The sequence below is a fragment of the Pagrus major genome, chromosome 18 (assembly GCF_040436345.1).
Source record: "Pagrus major chromosome 18, Pma_NU_1.0".
In the NCBI taxonomy this organism is placed as follows: Eukaryota; Metazoa; Chordata; class Actinopteri; order Spariformes; family Sparidae; genus Pagrus; species Pagrus major.
In genome coordinates this window covers 35067378-35093780 of record NC_133232.1, presented here as the reverse complement: position 1 = coordinate 35093780, position 26403 = coordinate 35067378, and the positions used below count along the sequence as shown (strand labels likewise).

At 41.8% G+C, this 26403-nt stretch overlaps 1 pseudogene; it reads left to right on the top strand.

Annotated features, from left to right (window-relative positions):
• The first annotated feature begins 6469 nt into the window (after positions 1-6469).
• LOC141013053 (kelch-like protein 10) lies at positions 6470-12338 on the top strand (annotated as a pseudogene).
• The last annotated feature ends 14065 nt before the right edge of the window (positions 12339-26403 follow it).

Genomic DNA, 26403 nt, shown 5'->3' with positions numbered 1-26403 from the left:
GTTTTTAAGTGAATATGCTTTGCTCAATGTAAAAAAAATCCCCTTAAAAAATAAGAGGTAGAGACAAAGTGTCACTTTAATATTTCCCTTTCATGCATTTATCATTATTCATAAAAGCCCTACATGGTTGTTATGTTAAGTCTTTTCCAGAAATGATGAATGAAGAACAGAAGTTTTATCCCATCTGCAAACGGTCAGAGAAAATATATTCCAAGTTGAGTCAAACCAAGCTCCGACCAAGTCATTTAGACCTTTCTGAAACCATTCTCTAATGTAATTCAGTCTGTGAAAGCAATAATTATTTTCAATTAATTACGGTTTCAGCACCAAAAGCTTTGGGATCGTACGTTGGTCTGTCAGTTTCCAGAGTGTGTGGTCTCCAGTTTCCCTTATTAAGCCTGTTAGATTTAAATTTCTGCACATATGAGGGCTTTTCAGAAATTAATGGCATAATGAGACCTTTCACCTTGGACTGATGGCAGAAATGAATCCTGAGCGTGGAAAAAAACTACATTTGATTGACGGATTAATTCAAAGATCACTTCATTGTGTGCAACTGCCTGCGTGTGCCAACATGAGGGAGCTTTCAGAATAAAACACATTTCTGAAAAATACACAAGATATAAAAGCATATGTATGTAAACATTCTTCTTTTTTTCCACTATTGTTTTTGGCTTAAGAAACCGTGTATTTCACAAAAAGCTGGTTTCCTTCAGCCGAAAACACATTTGTTGAATTAGGATTTCACCCACATTGAAATTTAAAACAGGATTTTTTTTAATAATAACGAAATGGATATTCCCTTGATGTAACCTCAGTTTATCAGTATGTGCATCGCCCAGTAAGAGACATCAATAATAAGTTCCTGCTCAGCAACCAGAGAAAGATGCATGCACTGACTGCCCAATCAGGTGGACGCATGCCCTTTAAATTTTCATACATGCATCCTCTGCCCTCTGATGGATTTTGCTGTTAGTTGTAACCAGAGGCGAAGGCCATAAGGGATGCAAGGCACTCCTAGCTGGACTCGAATACGCAATGACGTGCGAGGGCCATGCAGCCACGGTCTGAGAAGAAAAAAAAAGATTATTAAACATCAGAGCATCACCTGCCACGGGCACCTGCTGTCCAACCACCGACCTGTGCCTAACAGCCAAAAGGAAGCAAAAGGTGTATCAGCCAGATATTTCCTTTGAATTAATATGCATGTTTTCATCTCATTCATCATGTAAACTGTGTGTGATTAAGCTTCAAGGACTTTCACTCAAACAGCTGAAGAACAAAGTATAAAGGTATTGGAACCTGATAAGAAGCTGGAGCTCTTCAGACTGAGAGATTTGCAGCACAGGGTTTTCACTCTCCATATCCATCACTTCAAACTTCACCTGCTCTTTATCAAGTTGAAAATCTTGTTACATTTTGAACATGTCTTGCAAAGTCAAGCACACCTCCTTTGACACAAGGATGTGCACACGAACTAACTAGAGTTTCCCTTCTGCCCTCTTTGGCAGAGCTGCCACTCAGCAAGGAAAAAATCACAATTATTTTATTTTTGCTGTTGTTACTGTTCAAGGACAAGTAGCCCCTGAGTGCTAAATTGAGAACAAATAGCCACATGATCCATACTGCTATTACTTTTTCATAGGCATGCCTCCACAAGACTCAGTGACGGGGAAGCCCGCAACAAAAGAAGAAAAAAAACTAAATGTGATGCAAAGCCATGCCCTACGTCCCCTGTCATGTGACACTGTAGTTTCAAAGTGTCGTCCTCATCAGGAAAACAAACATAGCTGTGAAAGCAGCTTATTATGACTCATATATACCGTTATTGTTAGCCAGTGACCTCCAGTGGTTGTAGAAATTATTACAGCTGCAAAGGCGGAAGTGAGGAGAAGTAGTATAAAGAGTGAAAAGCACATCCGGGGAGGAGGTCAGGGATGGACGGTCGACTTAGACAAGCACAGGAGTTTCTTGGTCGCAGTTCTTTCAACTTACTAATGTTACGCCACAGACATGATCTAAGTTGATCAGGTAACGTAAGTACATCTGTAATCGAATTTACAGAAGAAACATTGTTATTTTAACCCAAACCACGATGTTTTCCTAAGTAGATTTCTTGCCTAAACCTACCAGAACAGCGTTGGACAGAGGTCTGGTACATGTGTCGCTGTAACACTGTTGTTTTGGAAATGGTGATATGTGTAGTTTTTGGAGATGCTGACAATCAACCAGTCATTTAGGTATGAGGATGTGTTGCATCAAAATTTGTTAAGCTATTGTTGCCATTGTGTGATGGTGAAAAACTCCACATATGCTTCAATGCACAGCGTGTCACGTTTGCATCACGTCACACAAAACTGCTTCATTTCATGCTATCACAAGAGGTTGCTAGCAGTTTATCACACAAGTAGCAGAGTTGGGGAAAGGGTTATTTTTTCCCCTGGTCTTACATTCAAACAGCTGTTACATCATCTGGCAAAAAAGCACTATAATAGTTCTGAATGTGCAAGTGCAATAATTGCTGATTTCTTGGGGACCAGGAAGTACAGGGAATAAAATACCATGTGCACCTCCTGGGGAGGAATCTCAGTGATGCTTTCCTCCTCAGGAGAGAAGCTATTTCCTCGTATGCCTCCATTGCAACATAGTTTAAGACAGCAGTGTGAAAGAAAACCCATAAGGGACAAGGTTGACAGCCGAATTTGAGTGCACATCCTCTCCTCAGTGTCCTGTCTGACCAAAGGAAGAGAGGTTCAGCGACCTCCAGCCACAAAAAGTGATGCTCTGAAAGTGGCTGTGCAGTGGGGTTAGGAGTTTTAAGCTCTGCAGGCCCACCTGTCATCTCACACTGTCACACTGAGGAGGGAGGCACATGGAGGTCTGAGGGAAAAGGGTCACTGCAAGAAGAAAGCGCAAACGGAAAGAGACGCTCCATTTACCTGTCTCTCTCTGAAGCCAGTGGAGAGAGATTAGGAAGTCACTGTCACAGAGGAATAATCTCACGCAGTTTCCATTGCAGGTTTGGTCCTTGCTTTTGATTGAAAAGGAAGCAGGAACCAGCCACGGGGAAAGAGTTTCCCATTCCAGATGCCACCAAATTCCAGCTGGAGTGCCTATACTGATTTATACAGGACACGTTGTTCTTCTGCAATTATTGCGAAGGCTTGAGAGATCCTGAGAGTCCAGTCACACCAGCATTTATCACGGCAAAGACCAAAAACCAATTCATTATAATGGAATCAATGCAATCAGCTGAGGCTGAATAAACTTGCTCTGTGCTTTCATGTGATGGTGAACTTTGACATGTGCTGACATTGACCAATTACAAGATGTCCTGACAGTGCTGAACTCTATCAGAACAGAGACACACAAAGATCCCAAAATGATAGAAGCACATTAGCCGTGTCATACCTTCAAATTTCTTAGATGCCTGCTCCACAAAAGAGATGTGACAGCATGCTCTGCTGTCAGCTGGAACTCAGGAGCGAATGGTCTCAGTTCATTTTAAGTTCCTTTGAATCAAATGGCTTAACATAATGTCTGGTTTGAGAAAGAGAGTTCAAGTAACCACAACACAAAGCTCCCAGCACCAACTCTTCTGCAAGGTCACAGGAAAACACTTCACTGTGTAACTTCACTATGTACAATTTCTCCTGACTTGCACTCCTGATTGGTGACAAGGTCGAGGCAGGGAGCCCATCAGAGGCTACGCTGCGAGCTAGTGTTACACCGTCCGCATTGTTAGCATAGCAGTGGTCAAACGACAGACCGTATAAATACTGAACACAACTTCTGGGTCTGGAAAGTGAAGCCAATGCAGAACCTTCAACCTGCATTCTTTCTGATGGCCACTGGTTGTTAAGTCCAATTCTATGTGAGCTTATGAGAAAATGATGCCACTTCTCGCTTGATTTATTACCTCAGTAAACATTTTGCCAATGAGTTTATGGTCTCAGTCGTTAGTTTCAATTCTTCAAAACAGCTCTACCCTCTTGTCCAAATATGGTCCCTCCTGGCTACAAAGAACCATAATGCCAAACTCGAGGCTTCAAACGGTAGCCCACAAACTAATGGGTGACGTCACAGTGGGCTTACACTTGGGTAAAACCCTCTTCTGATATTCTTGAAAGATGGTTTACCTTTACTGTATCCTCAACAGGTGGCGCTCCTCTGTCCTGATGCCAGATTGTGACACAGTGGGGGAGCACACAGCACAGTTGGAGCTAGTGGTTAGAGGCAAAACCTGCTCCTTCTTGATTTCATGAAAAATTGGTACAAACATTTTGGGAGATACAGTACATGAATGTAAACAGAACATAAATGTTAAACTACGAGGCTGAGGGGGCTTTCGCTGAGGGGGCTTTCAACAGTTCAGTCCCACACAGGTGCTTGTAAACCTCTGTTCGAGCAGAACAACACTATAAGGGGAATTATGGAAATGTCAGTCAGTCATTGTCTGTAGATGCCCACTCAGTCCTGAGAAGAGGTCTGATCAAGTTGTAAACTGTGTCATTTAGTTTTGGACCTGCCGTGACTGTAAGAGCCGTTTGTATCCACTATTTTACTGTCGAGTACTCAAGATGACATGTAGTGTTTTTGTGTCAGTGCTATACTATCATGTTTATTTCCCCTATAGTAATTAGTGGTGACTGTGTTGCAGAATAAAGCCAAACGTATTTGGCTGCAACCAAATCAAAAGTAGCTTGTCATTGTCATGCAAATGAGGATAAAGTAAAAGTGATTGTTTTGTCCCCTGCGATCCCCCAGTCTAATCCACAGAAGACATTTCTGCTCACAGTCAGCACAATAGTGGAACTAAAAGGTTTTCCTGCTTTCCAACACGACTGGGATTAGACCCAAAAATGACCACTTAACCAAAAAACTTCTTTAAATGACATTCACAACAAACCCGCAGGCTCATAGGCTCGCTACGGAGACTCAAAGCTTTACATGCATCGTTTTCTCAGGATGAACTTTTTTAGCCCCAAACACTCATAAGGCTCTCCAAATATTAAAATCCACAGTGTGCTGTTTGTTTTGTGCATAACTTTAATATTGTTCAGAGGAATAAAACAATTAGGGCCTTGGGGTTCTTTTGTGGGACTTTAATCTAACTTCTGATGGACCAAACAAAAGACACCGCTGTCCAACGGGATGTCCAAAAGGTCGCTACCATTTCTTACTGCTCTGACTAACAGATGGAAAAGGGAATGAATGTTTGAACTGGTGTCAGCGTGTGTCCACCGAGGCTCCTTCAGGTACTTAGAACAAAGACGGCACAAAAACAGGTTGAAATACGGGCCGGCTGCGGGCCTCTCTCTCTCTCTCTCTCTCTGTCTCTGTCTCTCTCTGTCTCTCTCTGTCTGTCTCTGTCTCTCTCTGTCTCTCTCTGTCTCTCTCTCTCTGTCTCTGTCTCTCTCTGTCTCTCTCTCTCTGTCTCTGTCTCTCTCTGTCTCTCTCTGTCTCTCTCTCTCTGTCTCTCTCTCTCTCTGTCTCTCTCTCTCTGTCTCTCTCTCTCTCTGTCTCTCTCTCTCTGTCTCTGTCTCTCTCTGTCTCTCTCTCTGTCTCTCTCTCTCTCTCTCTGTCTCTCTCTGTCTCTCTCTCTCTCTCTCTCTGTCTCTCTCTCTCTGTCTCTGTCTCTCTCTGTCTCTCTCTCTCTCTCTCTCTGTCTCTCTCTCTCTCTCTCTGTCTCTCTCTCTCTCTCTCTCTCTGTCTCTCTCTCTCTCTGCACTAATACAGTTATTTTTTCAATGGAATGAATTTTCTCTTGCAACTTTCTAACAATGCTGAGCGTGTTTAAAAACTCGACACAGTGGGTGCTGAAAGTTAAAAAACAAAAACCCAGAACACTCAAACTTGAGTAAAGGTGCCGTGCTTCAACTGGGTTTTCTGTGGTTGCATAGCAACAGAGGGGGCTGAGACTACCACTCTTCCCTAAGAACTCCCATTTGGAGGAGAGGTTTTGTGGGAGCATTGTAGAAACCCTTTATAATGCACAAAAAAGACTCTCCTTTTTTTTTTTCCTTTTCTTTTTCTGAAGAAAGTGATAAGAAGCCTTTAACATTCAACACAAAAACCTTCTGAATCATAAAAAAAGCCCTCCGAAAAACATGGAGTAAGAATTACTGCAACTTTGATCTTAGTCACACATCAGAGGACTCTTCGCAACAGTGTTTCATGTGTTCAGTTGTTTGCTGTAGAGTCCACTGGTCATGAAATCCACTCTGCCACCAGCAGTGACAGAATGACTCCCTGCACTGCACTGTGTGTTGATAATGAGCAGCTCACTGCTGTAGACCATAACATTAGTAGTTTGGGAAGCATTCACATAAAGCATTAATACTTAGTTTTTGTTCTGTATGTGAAGTTTTTCTCCCCAAGCATGTCCATGCCCCTATTTCCATCTGTTTGCACCTACAAGGGCGACCGTGCCAAAGACATTTGAAAGTAGCCGGACCCGGAGCTCATTATGGCTGCAGACAACGCCGTCATTAATGTCCAGCAGAGTCTTCACACTATGAAACCAAGCGGCTCCTCCAGATGGCTCTCCAGACTCACCTGGCTCTCCCTGTGCATCTCTCAGCACTCCTACAGGAGGTGGGAAGCACGCCAGAGTCCCACATCTTTCCAGGAAGAGAAAATATTCAGCTCTGGAGATCAAGTCTAAGACCATCCTGTCTACAAAGGAACCACTTACGGTAAACAGAGCTGTGGGGAGGAGGATGTGGGGAGGAGGATGAGTCATTATGACCAAACTAATAAAGAGCATACTTCAGAAGGTAATGTTCCTGTGGTAATATACAGTATTTGTCCAAGGACAGTTTTGATCATAAAGGGTCGGGTGTTGCTTCAGATATTTCCAGTTAGTCTGACGTAGTTATTCCCGTCTTTGAGATAAAGTTACTGAGCAAATCGTTTCGAGGTTTGCGTACGAACAAACAGACGAAAGGAAAATGCAGATCCTCCAAGCCATCCTGTATCAGAGGCCTCTCCTGTACGTTTATATTGTATCTATCAAATCTATCTATCCCTACATACGTGCATACATACCAGCCCATCTCAAACGTAAGTAAGTTTACAGATGTAAATGATTTAACTTACGTCACTTTTGTTACGTGAGTGATGTAGTTATGTCAGATAAGTTACGTGACGTGAGTTAAATCATGTACATAATTTATATGGGTTTATTGCATGTATTTCAGTTGTAAAGTGTTCTGATGTGGGCCTATACATGTATTGCTGCTGTTTATATTTGTATGGTTAATGTGGCGAATGATACCAAAATGTCCTATGTTTTGAAAGGACTTTGAACGCCTCAGGTTGCTCTTATGTGGGTTCTCATTCGTTTGGACAGGTGTCAATCATTTTTTCTGTTATCGGGATTAACCTGTCGGATTGTTAGAGGGGCGGGACTAGAGGGAAAGCGAGGGAAACGAGGAGAGACCGAGAAGCGGAAAGTTGTGAGTCCGGACAAACTTTCAAATAACTTAATGAAAAGTATTATTCACCGTTATCAACCGGGGGTTAGGCGAGGGTTTGCTTTTATTGTTAAGAGTGTAGCCGAGTGTGTTTTAGAAGTGAGGGCTCGTTACCGGCGCAAACTGAAGACCATGATGGGACTGTTGCTAGCTGTTAGCATCGCCAGCTGCTAATCAGGAGACACTGCGGGATGGACCGAGCCTCGGGACGGGACCGGGCCTCGGGACGGGACCGAGCCTCGGGACGGATCTCTGGTCACGTCGCTGCCTCTGGGAAGAGGTTTTGGAGGGAATAGATGGATCACTTTTCCGTGGTTCGGGTGTGAGCATCATGACCTTTCCGTATGAGCTCCAGCATGCCAACGTTATTTCAAACCACTGTCTGTGAAGCAGCCGCGGCCATTGTTCTTGCTTCCTGTTTCATCCTCCAACCATTCACACTGACATTATAAAGCACCAGGAGGCCTTTAATGAGTGTGATCAGCTTCCCCCTGATTTCACCTGAATATTATTTAATTCATTTAGCATTAGCCAGCTGTTGTCACATCGTACGGGTACCCCTAGAGACGAATGATGCATCCTGGTATTTACTGTATGCTGATTTATAAGAATCTGCAGGTAACTCATCTAAGGTGCCCTCTTCACAGATGTCATTTTCTAACCATGCTGCACTGCATTCCTTTTGTTTTTGAGTTGAAATTGGCCCTTCTGCCGGCTCTCGAGCCAAGCTGGTTAATCACACTCCCACACGCCGTCCATTCTGTTAGGAACAACAATTATCATCCCTGCAATGAGCTGCTAGATATTGTTTTTCTTCTTGGAGATTTTCATCAACGGGGAGCACAGGACTGTGTGGCATCTCAGCGACACCGATGATGATCCCCATATCACAACAGTTGGCTCTATCTAAATTTTATTCACATCAAGATTGGTTTTCTGAGGGTTCATTAACTGGGTATTGGGAACTGTCACCCAAAAACATACGGGGGCCTCCTCTCTCCCTCAGAGTTGACAATTACAACAGAAAGTTTTTTTTGTGTGACTCTGATGGATAATCATTTTGTTCATCACCTCTGAAATGGCAGCGGTTTATTATAAATGTATGTAATTTACTCATCTCACTAGCAGTTCTCCCAACCTGACCTCAGCTAATTAACTTTGTTATTTTAATGCGTATAGTAATTACGAGAAGGCATTTGTCTTTGTAATGTAGAATTAAATACTTTACAACTAATTATAATTGCAAGGTGATACACTGGGCAATGGAAGAGGAATGTGAGCAGAGTTTAGATGGAGCATTTCAAAAATGTCTGCTGCGTAACTCAAACATCTCACAATGCATCTGTGTCACAGCCTCATCTCCACAACACAGAGTGTCAAATGAGAGGATGTGAAGCATGTGAGTGAAAGACGGTAAATGAGGCGACCGGTCAAGAAGACGGCTCTACACTAGACTCTACAGCAGGGTCATCAAACTTATTGAAACTGAGAGCTACTTCAAGGGTACGGAGTAATATGAAGGGCTGCTTGTTTGATACAAACTTCCTGAATACATTTAAAGTTGCACGGTTATGATAATATTACTATTATTATTATTAATAATAAATATTCATATGTGAAGAGACTGATCACATGTTAATGTTCATGATTTCTCACAATAAATAACAATGATTTCTCATGGTAGGAAACAGATATATTTAAACATGCAACATTATTTATTTCTGTTCATCTCAATCTGTTTCAGCATTTGAAAGTCAGAGTTATCACATCTCTGATTTTTTTGTAAATATGACAGCCTTTTGTTTCTCCTAACCTTCTCTATCGTTGCTTTCAAACGTCATCCTGGTCGATCTCACAGCACAGCTGTTGACTGCTGTTCAACATTTATGAGTCACAATCAAATTTAATTTCCAAATGGTGCCAAATAGAACCGAATGGCTTTAATATTATGTAAATTTGTGGTGGATTATTTACTTTAAAAATGATGGACTTATGGACAATTTGAGGTCCCCAGGTGATACTAGGGCTGAAGACATGTAACAGAGGCCGGATGTTGGACAGTTTAACAGCAAACAATGTGCACTGAAACTGTAAATCTTACTTGCAATTAAATAATTATAAATCAGTGTGAGGATGAGAGAAAGATGTTGATTACTGTTTGCTTTCAATCCTCTCCTGTGTTTTCATCCTGACCCACAGAGCTCTCTTCATACGCTGGTCAGCCCCAGACAAGAAGGTCTTCAACATCCCAGGCCTGTCTTCTGACATGATGCAGATCATCATCGAGTTTGCATACACCAACCTGCTGCGACTTCCTGGCGGAGCAGCTCAGCCCAGAGAGATACATCGGCATGTGGCAGTTCACCAACATCTGCCCCTGCTTTGAGCTGCAGTGCAAGGCCTACCAGTTTATCCTTGATCACTTTGAGGAGGTCATTTCCAGTGAAGAGTTTCAGGATCTCACTGTGCAGGAACTCACCGACATCCTAAAAAGAGACAACCTCAATGTGAGAGAGGAGAGTACTGTGTGCGAGGCCATCCTTCACTGGATCACCCACAGGCCTGAAGAAAGACAAGGACACCTGCTTGTACTCTTGTCTAAAGTTCTGCCACTAGCTTTAGCTTCGATTTAGCTGACAGCAAAAACATCAGTATTGTAAGATCACATGGGTGCTTTCAAACCTGCAGCTCCACTACAAACAAACTAAGAGCTGTAAGCTTGAAGTCATGTTAGACCACCTGTATACAAAGAGAGCAGAGCTTCTGGGTAGGAAAAGTGAAGCCACTGCAGTTCAATTCAAAGATTTTCTCTTGTTGTCTCCGTGTGGGTCCGGCTGGCCTTGATGAGTCAAGATCACCTGGGGACAACTGTGATGTCCAATGAGCTGGTGAAGAGCAATGCTGAGTGAACAAAGACAAATAAAAGACCGCCTCACCTCACCTTCCCTCAACATGCGTGACTCTGTCGCTCGTCCTCGCCTGCCTAACGCCATCCTGTTGGCCATCGGAGGCCGGAGGAGCGGTGATGCAACTAACTCTATTGAGGCGTATGACATCCGCGCTGACCTCTGGATCGACCTGACAAACAATCAGGAGCGCCTTCATGCCTTTCACGGCACTGCCTTCCTCGACGGGTATGTCTACTGTGTCGGTGGCTCTGACGAGACAGAGTTTTTCAACAGTGTTCGCAGGCTGGATCTGAGCACACACACCTGGCAGGAGGTGGCACCCATGCACTTCCGCCGCTACTCTGTGTGCATCACTGTGCTGAATGGATGCATCTATGTGATGGGAGGTTATGATGGGCATGTACGACTCAGGACTGCAGAGTGCTACAGGCCCGACACCAACCAGTGGACTGTCTTTGCACCCATGCATGAGATCAGGAGCGCCGCCAGCTGCACGACACTCAACGACAAGGTAGGTGAAGTGAAAGAGCAGCTGGGACCAGTAATAGAGAGATGTATGGTGCTGACTGGAACAGACGTCTTCAACAGGGGGTCCGCAGGTTGATTAGACAATTTTAAATATTTTTTAAATATTTTTCTCCCCACAAATTTAAATGTCTTTAAATACACATAAACATGAAGCCAACATATTGTAGCGACTGGATACATGGAGGCAGAAGATGTTATCTTTCAGTCAGAAATGCACACATTCAGCGACACACAGGAGCTCTCAAGCTGGGCACCGGTTCACTCACAGCACGAGACTAGCACTAAAACGCTGCAGCTCCTGTCCACAACAGCTATATATATTATAAATAGTAGGGGGTCCCTGCTCCATCTCTCCATCAGTTTGGGGACCCCTGGACTGGAACATTGCTAATTAGATTTTCTACCTGCTTGGAACAAGAGTTCAGACCTGGTATTAACATCCATCCTGCGTGATCCGATCAATTAGGTGACACTGTCATTCACAGGAACTTTACAGGTCAAGTAGAGCAAAATTAAAGGTGAAATTGCATTCACGTCCCAACACCGCTGTTGATTGAATCATCTGCTCCTTCAAGTGGTTGCCAGGTTGTTGCACTAGCTAATAGAGTGGGGTAGTTTGTAGTCCTAAAACCCAGGAATCAGTTAGCATTTTTGCACATCCGGTTTCCTCGTCTCAAAGTCAGTGAGGTTTTTGAATTGGTTTTCGGTTATATACCATGTGGTACCACAGGCTAAAGACTTTAAATGGTCCACAATTTTAATCATAAAGCACTTACGTGTCGTAAAATTGGCTGAATGAGACTACAGAAGTTGTCACGGACATTAAATGTCATCATGCCAAATGTGGAGCCTCCTCTCCTACAAACTATTCTAACTTTGATTTTACAACTTGTAGATTGATCAATTTACAGAAAGCTTTTATAGTAACTCTGTATTAATGTCATATTTTGGACTTGTGGGTTTTTGTGGTTGTGTTTTTGTTTTGTACTTTGTGTTTCAGAGGTGATGCAGGAGGCTGGGCGGAGTTTTCTCTGTGCTGGAGCTGCTGCTGTTTCCACTCACACACCTGCAGTGCGTTTTGGCTAATGAGCACTTGCTCAAGTACCCTGATCACCAGTCTACTCGCTACCAGATGATTTCCCGTCAGTCGACGTGCTATGTAGCGGCTCTACTTGTGCAAATAGTTTCTAGAAGAGTTTTTTTTCTTGTTTCTAGTTTTTGCCTGAGCTCTAATTTGCTTCTCTGCTTCTCCACCAGTGACCTCCGCTCTGATCAGCACTCAGCTCCACCTGCCTCCCAGCCGCAGCACCTCCTCACAATCCAACTCACCAGTGGACCTCTGTGCCTCGCTTCTCCGCCTACATTCAGCCGTGTGCCTCCTGCGCCTCACCCCCAGCGAGTTACCAAGACCGGCACACACTAACTCCTGTTTGCTCTGTCAAATAAATCCCATTGAAACTGCTCCTACTGTGGTGTCCGCTTCTGGGTCCTTAACCGACGACTACACATCGCCACAAATAAGACGCTTAGTGGTGGTGACGTTTAAGTCTTGTGACCATAATGTAGTGTGTTTATAGTCTAACATTAGCTTTTTACATTTAGCGATTTAATTTAAGCTTCAAAGATCACAAGGGGTGTTCATCTGTGAAGATGATCTCTTCTGAACAAAGTCGTATAATAATATCATATATTTATGTTTGCCACAGGGATTATTTTGGGCGATATTCCAAAATCCAATTTAAAAATCCGCTAAAACACTACACCACTTCCACAGACGCTGAACTCACTGTGCCCCTCAGCCCTGCCGACTTGCATCCACAATTTCAAATTATTAATGTAGAGACACAAAGAGAACACGTTTTATCTTGTTTACTGTGAAGTAGGTGACACGGCGACAACCTTTCTGTAGAAAACACTCATTTATCACCTGAAAAACTGGTAACGATGGCAGCGTGATTGAAAAGTGAATCTGACTCTAAACAACGTCTCATCTGAAGGCGCCGTCTCTAATTTCAAACTTTGCAAGCTGTTAATTAAATGTAAATCAGGTTATTGTTTTTCACCATATTAACACTACTTTTGCACATTAGGGTGGTTGCAACTGTAACTCTTTATCTCCTTGATGTTGTATATTTACTGTGACATGAAGTGCAGAAGTTTATTTCAGATTGCGTTCTGTAGCATTCAGTATGTCAGAACATAAATAAATCAATCTTGACTTGACAACTTGATTTTTATTTGAGTGAAAAGAGATTAGACAAAGAAATCAGAACAGAGATCCAAGCCCATAATATCACTTACAATACAGAATCAGGGACAGACTGGGACAGAACCGTTGCCCTGGGCACCAGTCCCGGCCCATCGCTGCATATTCAAAACACAGCAGTCTTTCCTTCCACCACTGATCAGCCGGCTCTACTCTTAATTGTGCAGTAATGATGGATTTCTGTATCTGGAGATGCTGTGTTATCTATTTCAACACAGTACATGACAGATAATGTCACTGTCAATTTGATCATTTCAACCTTGAAACATGAAGGACTTCCTCTTCAGGGTTACGCTCGTGTATAAACAAGAAATAATTCGATACATCAGGCACTCTGTTCACATTTGTACTTCTGACAAAGTGCAGTAAACACTACATACTATTTGATGTACATTTTTGGCCTGCTGCTGTACAGACTATTATTCCTGGTCTGGTATTGTTGGTCTATAAACAATAAAATAACTTTTAAATAAGCAAACAACAGCTTGTATATATGTTTACTACTGTTAGTTTATTGTTGGTCCATAAATTAGGCTTGACATTGAGAAAATGTCAAAACAATATTAAGTACGATACATTTTCAGCCTGCTGCTAAGGTACAGACAACTGCTCGGGTGTTATTGGTCTATAATCAATAAATAATATTTAAATAAGCAGCAGGCATTGTCAACCATTGTACTAGTGATAGCTTACTGCTGTCTGCAAACATTTTTAAAAAAAAAAACATCAATCAATAATGTGTTTAACGTATCCTCACTCCAGGGTGGGATCATCCTTCTGAAGTCCGGGTTTCACATCATTCGTGTTTGTGACCAAGAATCAAGAGTGATTTATCTTTTAGTTCATGTTACGTAAGAAAGTTAACGTAAATAAATGACTTAACTTACATTACAAGTCTGAATGTACTTATTTTACCCTAAAGTATGATGTTTTCCTAAACCTGACCAAGTAGTGTTTTTATTTGCCTAAACCTCACCGAACCACGACAGTTACACAACGTCAATAACAGTCCAAGAGTCATAACATTTAAACTGTTTGTGTGAGTGAGCCACAGCAGCTCAGTAACACAGCCGCCACGCTGTGCGCAGGCATCCAGTGTGCCCAGCCTGTTACATTTTAATGCTGACCTGACCGCCGAGTCCTTCACGTGCAAAACCGGCACTAGAGGGGAAGTTAGAGCGTCACAGTTTGAAGCTTGAATGCCGCTGACCAAGCTGCTGTACTTGATGAGTTGGAAGTGAGAACTTGTGCCTCTTGCAGATCTGCTCTCTGTGACTGGATATATGACTGCCAGCTAACAAACTCTCTGTCTGCCTTGGAGACCCTTAAAAAGTATCCTTCAGCTGCCGTCCTGTGGGCGACACTCCCTTCATGCTCCTCCACATGTTGGCGAACATGTCTGCAATCTTTCATGGCAGTGATGAAAGTGTTGATGTCAGTCGGCTTTACAAACTGAAGAGTACAAAGTGATGTTCTTCGCTGGTTGTCAACCAAGTTGGATTGGTGTCATCTTTAATAAAGAAAACCTTCTGTTCAAGTTGTCTGACTGCGCAGGAAATGTGTCGACAAAAACACATTATATTTTTAGACTTACTGTACAACGTACCGAATGATAATGTGGAAACAATGTGACGGTGTGAAAGCGGTCGCTCGTAGTGATGAGCCTACAGAAACTGCAGCTCCTCTCGGCTTTGCAGAGCTTCACAATGAGTTCCAGTTCTTTGTTCGGGTTCCCGACCCTCAACTTTACTGTTTGGGTTCACTGTCGTCGCTCTCACAGCGTCACTGACACGGCTCTGAAAGCCCGCTGTTCACTACCTGATCAGCACCAAACAGCAGACAGACACAGTTAGACACTAACTGGTGAGAGTAGTGGCGAATTCAGCTTTGAGAAAACAATAAAACCAGCTGACATTCACCAGTTGGACACAAACATGACACCAAATCAATGATAATGTTGCTCCGTAATGGCTAAATGTATAAAAAAGCAACTGGGTGCCGGCAAGTCTGCAATATCAACATATGAGGAGATTTCAATGTTGTGTTCACAACTTGTTTTGCCCAAAGTGGCCCCCGAAACCAGTGAGAAAGTTTAATATTTGTATACCTCCTGACATATCGCATCACAGTTCAGCATCGTATTTTCAAGCTCTTTTTTTTTAGAAAGTCTTCAGAATATTTTCCTTGACTCCAACATCCCAGTCAACAGTTAGTTTACAAAAATCCTTTGTGAGTGTCAGCCAAGAAAACTCTTCAGTGAAAGGAGAAGGGGAGTTTAATCTAAACAAACACCTTGTTCATATCGAGCCAGGGTCACACCAAGTGTTCACCCCACAGGCTCTGTATAATTGCCTTCATGCTCATGCCTCTGCCAATAAAAATACCCAGAAGTGATTTTGGAGTGGCAGAAAACGTAACTCCTCTCAGTAGGTTTTGTAGCATGTGAGCTTGTTGGATTGCCTCTGCAAATTGCCTGAGCATCTATTTTTGATCCCGGTGCTGAAGTGGGACATCAAGGCTAATTTGAATAAGTGCCACTGTTAGTCAGACCATCAACATCAGCATGAATGCTGCAAGGCTGTTAAAAAATATAAATATACACTGCTGGGGGGATTAATCATTAAGATGTAAAAAGAAAATTAGCCGCCCATCATCCTGAATGATTTGGAAGGTTGATTGCTTTGCCTGTCAGCCCTCTAGATTAGATCTCGCTGTCTGGGACGTCTCCCCACTTTTCCTCCATTTCAGATTCAGAATGATTTGACTTGCCAGGCTCAGAATACATAACACAACTTGCCTCAGTTGAGCTGATAGATAATGTACGCACAACTGCGAACACAGCCCATACAGAGCAGTGTCTGGCATATAAAACAGAACACAAGATAAACAGCGACTCACTTACCAACCGTCTGACAGACTCACAGCTTGTAAATGTGCGAATGACTCAGTGAAGAGGTTTACATCATTTAAAAAAAGTGACACCTCCGTCCTCCTCTTCCTCCTCTTCCTCCTCTGTCTCCTCCTCGCAACATGATTAATACTATATTGAACGGACGAATCCAAAATTGGATTTGTGTATATTTGTGTTGACTAACCTTTAACCTGTTAAGAACTCGCCTCTACTTTGTATCTCTGCAACTACAAGGTCTATTTGAATAATCACGTATCATAATAAAGGGAACACTTGAAATATTTGTTCAGATGTGTAAGTATACGTATATATGTCACTGGGTCAGAGTAAATCAAGTTGGCACACAGCATAAATGAAAGATTTTTAGTATATAGTAAATATAGTATAAGAAGTATATTTCACTTATATGTTACCAAAGGTGCTCAAAAAATAGCCAATAGGGCTCCACTGGGGTTTAACAGGTTAAATGAATATTGCACATCATCTGCTCACTGTAACTACATTTATTTGAGTGTTTACAATGTAGACATGCCTTGATTGGATATTTTATTTGAGTTATTTAAAGGACATATTGAAAAAATTTTTTACAAAAAAAAGGTACAGAATAAAAGTAAACACATTATTATGATTGTGAATTAATAATTTAAGGTCCAAAATGATTGTTTTGTTTATCTCTGTGTCAGAATTCTGACAGTTGGTTCCAACTTCCAACAAGGTTTGTGAGCCAGTAGTATAACGCAGCTGGTGTCACATGATATCTGTGTTTCGTCAGCGATCAACAGTCTGATTTCTACAGTATGCTCCCACATACTCGGCCCTAATGTTAGCTAGCTAGCGTTAGCAATGTTCACATAATCTAGTGTTAGCGACATTAAGGTTAGCTAGCGTTAGTGATGTTAAAGCAATATAGCGGTAGCGAGGTTAATGTTGGGGAGAACAACAGCGGTGTTGTGACGTGAATGCAATAGAAGGGGAAGATGAAACATTTCTTAGCTGAATGTTTCCAATAACACTTTAAACTGAGTTCAGGAGTTCTTGAATGACAGAATCACAAAGCTCAAGAACATCTTCAAGGTGTCGCTGGGTCCATATCGGATGGGACGATAAACAAGCAGATACGGTAGACAAGTGATGTGTTCAAGTCCCTAAAATGTGACTGTGTGAGCAGAGTTTTGTCCCTATGTGATAATTAAAAGTATACACAACTGCATTATTGATGCAAAAACACAAAGTTCATGTTTCATTTGTTTACACTGTATGTTTTACTCTTACAAAGAACCATTTCCTCTGTCAGCGCTGTGTTGAATAATTCAGATGTGTGAGCCTCAGTACTGTGGTGTTCAGTGCTCAGTCTGAAGGTCACGTCCCTCTTTCAAATGAGGGCCAGAGGGCACAGAGTCTTGGACAGCAGGACACATCCAAAGGGAGTTTCCACACATAATGGGCTCTAACACCCGTTGCAGAGAGAACAGAGGATGTTTGTTGACTGACCTTGCACCCTCTCACTCCCCGCAAGGATGGGCATTGATTGTGTATGATCGGTTCCAGCATCCGAGCATCCAGTTGTCTGAAGCAGGGTTAAAGAAAACCACGCATGAATATTGACAAAAAAGGGGTTTGTTTGGTTTTGCAATATTAAGCTTTCTGAATGTATCACTGGAAATAAATGTCTTAATCACAAACTGGTGACCTTTGGCTTCAGTGCTTTTGATTGGATGTGACTTCTTAATGGAACAAGACAAGTTTATTTCTGACTGACACTCATATTCAAGTAGGAGTTCGGACTGATTGGATCCAATATTGGTATCCACCTATCGACGTACCGATCCAGATTCCATAGTCTGACTAGATTCCTTCTCTGTTTATCGCCCTGGAGCTAACAGCAGTGGAGCAGGGCTTGACACTAACGATTGCCCAGGGCAGTAAACTCTATCTTTGGGCCTCGCAATTAGAATAGCCCTTCTAGTAGAGGGACCGGACAAGTGAAAGATGAATGTGATGTCTAATGTAGCGTCGTCTTAGAATAAACTACCACTGTATCGCTGAGGCGCTTTTCCAGCTGAGCTGAACATGCAAGTCTATCTCACAAGACTGATGAGAAACGTCTTACTACAAAAGTTAACTCTGAGGTCCATCACGTCATGTACGACATAACAAACATCTGTGGAACGCTGCGCTAGAGACTTACTGTTCTTGCCCAAAAGCTTACTGTCATGCCATAATAAGGAAGGCTCCGGTGCAATCATGTCCCTTTCAGAAGCTTTGTAATCCAGGCTTAAAATGAGGCATCTTTAAAGAAACACTAAAATAAATCTATAATGATAAATTGACACTAAAATCTCCTGTTATCATTAATTATTTCATGTTGAATACAGTTTCTGTACTAGTTTTCCAGAGCTCTTTATCTCGGGGAACCTGACATTGCTCTGTTTTCATGTCAAGATGAGGACCAACGCATTTCATGCCCGTTTACACCAGTTCATACACACCGCTCTGACTCTGACTAACCCTTTTTCTGTTTTAAACTTTATCACTAACACAGAAACTTATGTCAGAATCCTACAGCACCCCACAACAGCGAGAGGAAACCATCACACTCCCCCAGAGGCTCCCTCACATCTAGCACTAACTGAGACATCTTTGGCGGAGGCTTGAATAAAAGGGTCACAGTTGCTGTGGACTATCAATTTCAGCATAAAACACCACTCTACCAGTCAAAACAATAAAGAAACCCAAATCCAAACCCTCGATCACCCTACACATGAAACAGAGCCTGCATGAAAAGTAAAAAGCTTTCAGAGTGGATGTGACCCCAAACACGGTCCGTCAGTATCAACTGACACAGAACCTTTCACCACTAAACTCAAGTTCAGTCTAATAGCGGAAAATCCAACACATTTCCTCGACAAACACATCCACAGTCCAACTTAAACAAATCGTTCCCGGGCTTATTTAAAGAGATGGAGAAGGTCTCACATGTTACAGTCCTCTCACATGTGACCAATGAAAAAAACATAAATAAATCTAAATTGCTACGAACTGGTACATAAACACAATACCACCAATACACAACATAACAATTGTTTGTGGGATGAGTTGCATTGTCATTTGTGCGATGAGATGATTTAAATATATCTTTAATTATAGTTATTGCATGTAAAACAACCATTAGTTGGATTACAAGAAAAAAAACATTTTAAATTCATTCTCACAGAAACTGAGTGGATTCATTTAATTTTGGAAAAACCTAAAAAGCCACTTTGTCTGCACACTAGGCCTGCCAGCTTGTTTTAAAGTGAAATCATTGTGATTAATTAAAGAAAGATGGGATGCCCTGCTGATGTGATTTTTGGACCTACTTGATATTGCAGCAGCTCATAGTTGTGTCTCTTTTGTAACAAGAATCCTTTTATGCTTCCAGCCTTGGGCAAAGTACAAAGTGTGGATGAGGAAGCAGTGTACTGACACTCATTACTATAAACCTCCCGCTGCTCTTGGATTTGTTAAAGAAATATGACATTATTTGTTTCACTTGGTTTCTGCTGAAAATACAAACTTTGGCGAACATTTTATTACATTTCCAAAGCAGCGCAGCCCCTAAACTACTGACTGACACGAGCATTTGCATAAAGAATAGAAACCAAAACGCCTGATTCAGTCAGTCTTTGCATTTCGTAGCATGAAAACACCTTCATTTGAAAAAAGCTTTGAAAAGCAAACAGCTAGTTCAGCAGATTTGACAAGCAGGATAAGGAGCATGATAGATGACCTTGAGGACGCACAACCCTCCTCACAAACCCATCCCAGTGCATCAACCTTTGCATTTATACATGTGGATGTAAGTATTTCTTCCTGCCATAAAAGCAGAGGAAACAATACAAAAATGCAGACAATCTACATATATATTTCCCATGATTCATTTCTCATACGAGCAGATGTTGATAAATCGATTGACGCTTTTCTTCCTGATGAATGAAAATAAATGCATTCAACGAAGGTGGCGAGCAGTTTCAGACCCAATATTTTCAGTCCCGTTGGGCTTCTTTTGTTAAAATCTTTGACAACCGTCCTTTTTTTCCATCATGTTGCAAAGCTCTCATCTGAATCTGATGCGTGTTGATTATTCTCCTCACACGACTGGAACACACAATGCCGGATCACACTGGTACGGGGTTGTTTGAGGAAACAAAAACAGCATGTTAGGTCTACGACTGTGATCCATCTCTTTTTTGTTTTTTTGTTTTTCTTGATGAATTATCAGCTGTCATGTACAATACAGCTTGTTCTCACTCCCGTCATCATAGCAGCCTGGTCAGTGGCCCTGTGCTTCGCAGTTTGATGCTGTAGTTACCCATCTAGTGCAGCAGTGTAACGAGAGAGGAGTGTCAGAGTCAGCTGGGTTGGTAGGTCAAACACTGGACGTTCCCTCTGAAGAACAGTGTTTTTTTTAAGTGATTCGGTTTTAAGTTGCATTTCTTAACATACGTAAATGTTTTAAGTTACAAGACTGAATGTGGTTATTTTAACCCAAAGTATGACACCTAACCAAGTACTGGTTGTGCTTAAATTGAACGTTTTCACAACATTAATAACAGTCTTAAAGTCATTAATATGTGAACTGTTTGTCAGCAAGCTTTATTTTGAAAGTCGTTCCATTTTATGTGTCATTGCTAACTTGACCGCAGAGGCCTTCGTGTGAAACACTGATGCTGGAGGGAGGTAGAGCTACAAAAGTGCTATTTAAGTCGAATGTATTATTGTTGTTAACAGGAAAGCGCTAGAACCTACTCACTAGAATAATCCTTTTTGTAATACATTGTATATTTTTCTTTAAACAGAGCATTATAGACATAGCCAAGATGGCGTCCATCATTGTAGGCAGCTCTGCGTTAATGCGTGTTTGTGTCACAGTTGTGAAAATAAAACATTTTACCACCCAGTAAAAAGGTTTAAAGAGGAAAGAAGATGTGTGAGAGACTTCTTGGATGGTACTAAAATGTACAACTGAAAAGTGTTTATTTTAATTTGAACCATAATTTAGCATTGGTTGATGATACGTTTTTCAATAAGAACTGTGACGAAACTCATAACATTTTTCTTCAACAGACAGAAAAAGTCTTATTCAGCATCCTACATGCATCTGCAGGATACCAACATTAGATAGTCGACTGAAAGTAATGTCGCCGTTACATCCACCGCGCTGGATAAAGTTGCATTAGCCCACAGTTTGAAATAATAACCTGATGGATACCTGTTGCAGAGTCAGTCTGTATAACTGCAGAGCAGACAGACACGGTGTGTGTGAGTGAGTAGTGTCTTTAACCCTGCGATAGATGAAAATAACACCTGTAACCATGGTAACTGACAAAAACATCTGGTAAAAAAATGGCCTCTCCATGGAGGTGTTACCACATTACTGTTTATATGCTGCTCACATGCAAGTTAAAGTTAGAGGGTGCATCTAACTGACATGTTGTCTGACATGGTATTAAAATTAGACATGATTCAAGTGGAAGACGACTGTCGGAAACCGAGTTACCGTAGACCATCTGGGAACAACAATGCAGCCGTCCTCTCTGGTCACTGGCAAGTTTTGTTAGAGATGACGAGCAGAGATCTACTGTATGGTCCAGTTAGTATCTGGTACCTTATAAACCAAAGGATATGAGTTGCATGCTGAAACTGCGCCTGCTGAACTCATGTACGGAGAGAAGCAGTTATACGGGAGGAAAAGCACAGGTGGTCCTAATAACATTAATTGATGGCTCTGTTCCATTTGTAAGACCCACTGAGCCGGCATGCACATAATAAAAGGCTTGGACCTGCACAGCTAAATGGACAGCAGACAGTCTTATTGTTACCTCAGTGCTTTTCCTGCTATGACATGTCGAAATGTCTGCTGTGAAAATGACCTTTTGCCTAAAGGCAACAATTAGTTCACTGCACTCGGTTGGTCATCGGAGCAGAATTTCCCACCTTATGGGAATCAAACCAAAGGCAGCTGCACGCAGGTTTGAGCCTGTATTTGTATTTGTAACATGGACTGTAGGGTATACACCTGTGATTCTTTCAGATGAAAATAGCCATTGAATACCAACAGCAACAGTACCGAGACACATAGCAACGTGCTCTCACTCCCAACTCGTCAAATACGGCAGCTTGGTCAGTGGCCTTGTGCTTCACCCCCTCGCATTGGTTTTGCACGAGAGGGCTTTAAACTTTCAAAATAAAATGTGTAGATCGCCTAGTATGACATATTATGACTTTTGGACTGTTAAGTGTTAGTTAGCAGGGCATGGTCAACAGGTCATGAGCTGTGGGTAGAGACAGATAGCATGAGATCGCGGATAAAAGCAGCCAAAATGAGTTTCCTCTGTAGGGTTGCTGGGCTCAGCCTTAGAGATAGTGTGAGGATTTCAGACATCCGCGGGGAGCTCGGAGTGGCTGCTCCTTCGCGTTAAAAGGAGCCAGGTGGGGTGGTTCGGACATGTGGTTAGGATGCCACCTGTGCACTTCCCTTTGGAGGTTGTCCAGGCACGACCACCTGGGTGGAGATCCCGGGTCAGACCCAGAACCTGGAGGGATTATATGTCTCATCTGGCCTGGGAACGTTAAACTAACTATCGTAAGTACTAATGTAAGTGAAGTCCCATGCCTCACTCACGTAACGTATGTGACATGGGTTACATCAGTTATGTTCGATTACTCAACGTTACATACATTTAAAACGAATCACTCACATCCCGTTCTCCACAGGGAGAGTCCTGTGCATGGCGCTCTCCTGCCTCCTGCCTCCTACTCCCTTGCTCTTTCTTCTACTACATTAGACGGGTGCATCCAGAAGTGACACTAGAGGGATAATTACAGCGTCAAACTACGTGTTGGGGAGTGAGAACGGGCTGCACAGAAATCTAAGTGACATTGTCAGTATGCTTGTTCACAGTCTCATACATAAATCTGCACAAAGAGCTTGGATCACAAAAAAATAGTACTACAGCTTTAATTTGTTGTCTAGGATGTGATTTTTTTTTCATTCCTTTATATTTCCGATCATTTCATTTGCACACAGTCTCTTTAGAAGACGGCTGTATCGTTCTTATTTATTAAAAGACAACATAATCCCTCACTCTCAGTCAAATGTGCTATAAACAGGTGTTGTACGTGCCCACATGCACAATTCCAGGTGCACAACCACACACAAAATCTCCTGATGGCACCTCATCAGGCGAGGGCACACTGCCAAGCACCTCACACTCCGCCTGTCTCAGAGAAAAGCTGTGGATTTGTTGCGGTGCACCGGGGTGGACGTCATGATCACACCGCCACCAGAACAGACTAGATGTGTTCTGACATACCCGGCTACACCAGCACTCCCTGAGCAATGCCAATTAAATAACAGGGTAAAGTCTATAAACCTTTTGCCAGCTCAATGTTAAAGTGCTCTAACACTGTTTTCTGGTGATCTAATGGACTCCAACAGCCTACATAGATGTTTTGTTGTCTGTTATGTAATATTTTATACAGTAGATACAGTACGTCTCCTCCAGGTTGGAGGTTTAGTTACAGACAATAATGTCGTGCTGGAAAGAAATGTGGTGTCTTCCTCAAGGTAACTTCATTAGCGTGAATGTTTGCTGACACAGTCCCGGTGTCTTTTTAACAAGAAATCATCTGAAACTCAACATAATCTAATTTTATGCATATGCATTTTGAAGTTATTCAAAGTTGTTAAATTTGTTCATTTGTATGTTTTCATAACACCGTTTCCATCTCACGCATCGTCTGTGCTACATACAGCTGCATATCTGGGGGTGTTTCATTTAAGTTGTTAGAACGTGACTGAAGCCTTCATATTCACAGGGTGTGAAAACAGACTTCTCATTATCAAAATGTTCACAGTGCTGGCAGCCCGGCTCTGACAATGCAGCCGCAGTCATGCTGTCAACAGGGCAGGTGCAAGATGAGAGTTGCTAATGATATCAGTCTCTTGTGACTGCATGCAGACTTAAAGAAACCATCACCTTTTCACTGAAATATACAAAAAGTCATAGAAAAATGTGTTAAAAGAATTATTCTTACAGAAGATTAAAATTCATCAAGATTTGGTTTCTTTGCTGTTTGCAGCCGGGTCTCTGAAGGTTTGGAGTAAGACATTTTGTGTGGGTTTGCAGTGTTCTGAGACTGGAAATGTTCTAAAGACCAGTTTTTCTTCCCCTGCCTTTAAAAAAGCTGAAATACTTCTGTTGTAAGCTTCAAACAGCAGTTTGTTGACCACGTTTGTTCTGTGTAGTGAACAAGATTCTACGTCTATACAGAAGCCTGGTTATTTTGTTTTTTATGCACAACCACCTGGCTAGGGTCAGTAAAGTTAAACTAGTGCATCATTTGAGAAATTTCACAACTCCCCGGTGTATGTGCATCGTCTGCACGTGTCTGTTCATGCAAACAAGACTTTATTACCTTGTGAGCACACATTTTGGCAAGAAATGAAACTCGCTGTTATTTCTGTGTGTAATTCAACCTGCATCTGGCATCAACATGAGATAACTCTAGAAGTTGATGTAAAATATTAGATGTTACTATATTAAAACATTAGATAAATCTGTCTTAATGTTCTTCCAGCTACATACAGATATATTAAATGTATTAAAAGACATACAATGTGGTTCAATTGTGTCAGATATTTTGTAGTCAAAGGTCGATGTTTGAACCCCCAGACATGTTTCCGTAGTGCTGTGTTGGTGCTGGGGGAAGGTCTGTCTGCAACAATTATCACTCTGGTATTGGGGAAAAAACAAAAAAACTCGGGTTGTTTCTATTTCTGTAAACCAATCACATGCCTGAGGGTGCACATGCAAAATAGTGTCATGTTTTGCACATAGGGAGGCGAGCCATGGCATCAAAATGTCTAAATCCCTGCAAAAGAAAAGGTAAGAGCTGCTAGCTTGTTTACATTCACATCGTTAGCGAAGAAGTTAGTCTTAAGAGTTACTTGCCTTTTTTTTTTTTGAATGTAGGTTGCTGACTTGGAGGTTGATGTTGTTTCCTGTAGCAGCCGGGACTTTAGAAAACAGCAACACACAAACAGCAGAAGGAAAAACGTGGCGGAAAAATAGGTGGCTTCTTCTACCAACAGTCTTTTTATATCTTGTATTAATCATAACCGTAAAGAGCAATTTAAAACATTGTGTTTGAAAAGAATATAAACTTGAAGTGGATTATTGTACAGAAGACATGAATGCCTGTTTCAGTGGTATACTTGCCATGTTCATCATCTTATCTTAGCATGCCAACAGTTATTAATAAGCACTAAACAAAAACATACAGCCATACTGATGGGTACATAATTAGTTTTGCAGGTATTTTGTAGTAAAAATTTAACCAATTAAAGTTTTGAAATGGTGATGACCTCAGTTCATCCATTGTCCACACCAAATGTCATGACAGTGCATCCTCTAGCTGTTGAGACACTACTCAAAACCTCCTGGTGGCCGGAGAGGAGCAGAGAGAATCCACCATGTAGTTTAAAGTGAAAGCAGCTTATTATGACCCAGATTGACGTTTGTTGTTCAGCGGCTCAGGACTTTCATTAAGAAAACCGCTGTTCAAGGTCACATGACATACATACTGAGACAACGTAGGTACATTTGTAATGGAAGTTAAAGGGGTAATAATGTGAATTTAACCCAGATCAACAATGTTTTCCTAAACCTAACCAAACTGCAACCGTATGATGAAGGTATGTGATGTAAGTATGTGTGTTGCTGTTACGCTGCAGCGGTCATGTTATTGTTGGGAATGTCATTTGGGAATTTCCTGACAATCGACCTATTCAGTCGTTTAGGTATGAGGCTGTGTTGCAATGTGAGTATAATTCATCCTCTGGTGACCTTTTGATCATGTGGCAATCCATCCAGTAGTTTTGAGATATTTCAAGATGGACCAAGACCATAATTTTCATCTCTATTGCAGTCTCTAGCATGGCTAACCCTAAAGACAAAAGGGTGGTGCTTTTACAAGACAGACCTGCACTGTATCATTATTTATCTGGGTAATTATATGATAATAGTAGGTGACAAAGTTAAAATGATAGGTGCCTGACTGATCTTGGTACAAAGGGTCAAGTATTTTCTCGCTATGGGTAACATGAGTTGTAACAGTAAATGTAACAATAACATTAATAATAGATATCAAAATAAATACACTGATATAGTTCATTTAAACAGCTTATTACTTTCAGTTAACAATTTCTAACCAAGACTAATATGTATCGCTCAGTAAAGGAAAACTCAAAATAACCTTTTAATGTGC